Genomic DNA, 1,928 nt, shown 5'->3' on the forward strand with positions numbered 1-1,928 from the left:
GAAAATGTATGCACAGGGGCATTGCGCTCGCTGTGTAACCAATGGGGAACTTTTGGCTGACCCTGATATGTATGCATATGCTAATGTTAATAGTGTATGTTATTATGTCTGATTCAAATAGTTGATGATTTATGTAATGTATCAAGTACAACTATACCATAGCGTTAGCTTAGAAGGTGGCATATAATACGTTACGTAAAACTATACAGCATAGTGGTAGCCTGGGGACTAGCGTAATAAAGAACATAAAAAAGCGCAGTTCTCCATAAAGATTCACACAAATTATCGAGTACAACGTCTGAACTCTGTAGTTTATTCAATGCCACGCAATTGTTCGTTAATCTTCGGGTTTGCGCAAAACTGTAATATTTCATCAGGTTAAGTAACTCCATCGCGAATAGTAACAAGTAGTAATCCTAGAAATAATTATGGCGTAACATGTATCACACAACTTGAGGCCTAATCCAAAATTGAAATAAACTTATATTTTTGTTGATTACATTTCGTTGTAGCAAACTATAATTAGATAAATAAAAGTACCTTATATAGTTTTGATATATATATATATATATATGTTCCTTATTAGTTAATTAAAAGTATCTCGACGTACACTGAAAAGTTTGATAACGGATAAAAGCCGATGATGTTGGGTGGGGTATTGTTCACTTTTAATTCCATTTATTCCTTTGTCCCAGTTTTCAACAATGATAAAGTATCTTCTGTTTATACTACGGCCAGTTTTAAAGAAAACTGTTTTTAAACAGATTAATTCTAATAGAACAACGTTGTATTTCCCGTTATTATATTATTATTACATGTTTAATAACTGTGAACATGCTTTTAACGGGAGTAGAACGGTAAGCCTAATTTAGGGCAATATTTCAAAAGTATCTAAATTAGAAAATATGGGTTTGTATATAGAGTTCAAGGACGATATATCATCAAAGAAGGTATCTTTCTTGCAATGAAGAGGAGTTGTGGGAACCATCTCTACTGTCATTTATATCAAATTTAAATGACAGGCGAGAGATCTGGCATTGTTTTTATATATTATAAAAGTGTACACCTCGCCTGATGGTTTCATCAGGTGGGTGAACGATACAGAATTAAGATATTGAATGCGCTCTAACCCGAGCCTTAATTAATACATACTTTGAAATGTTGAAAAAAGCAAAACAAAACGAACAGAAGCAAAATATTACATGGGCTGCTAAAACAAAACAGAATAATATCTCTACACGCAGTAGTTGTTAAGTCGGATGACCTCTACCTTAATCACTAGTGGAATGTGAACCGGTTAGGTCCGAGATCACTCAGCTCTTATTTCTATAAATTACGGAAGGATAAAACGGGAAGAAAGCAAGATTTATTTTAATCTCATTCTTGTATAAAATAATGCTGATCAAGATAAAACACACATATGGAAGTTATTTAAAAAATACGAAAACCTATGACCCGAGCGCCTTGTAAAGATAGATTTTATATCATCAGGAACAAACTTAGCAGTTATTAAAAAATACGAAACCCTATGACCCAAGCGCTTTGTAAAGGTGGACCTTATGTCATCAGAAACAAACTTAGCAGTTATTAAAAATACGAAACCCTATGACCCAAGCGCTTTGTAAGAGTGGACCTTATGTCATCAGGAACAAACTTAGCAGTTATTAAAAAAATACGAAACCCTATGACCCAAGCGCTTTGTAAAGGTGGACCTTATATCATCAGGAACAAACTTAGCAGTTCATAAAAAATACGAAACCCCCATGATCCGAGATCTTTATAAATGTGGGCCTTACTTCATCAGGAACAAACTTAGCAGTTCATAAAAAATACGAAACCCCCATGATCCGAGATCTTTATAAATGTGGGCCTTACTTCATCAGGAACAAACTTAGCAGTTCATAAAAAATACGAAACCCCCATGATCC

The sequence above is a fragment of the Limulus polyphemus genome, unplaced genomic scaffold (assembly GCF_000517525.1).
Source record: "Limulus polyphemus unplaced genomic scaffold, Limulus_polyphemus-2.1.2 Scaffold498, whole genome shotgun sequence".
In the NCBI taxonomy this organism is placed as follows: Eukaryota; Metazoa; Arthropoda; class Merostomata; order Xiphosura; family Limulidae; genus Limulus; species Limulus polyphemus.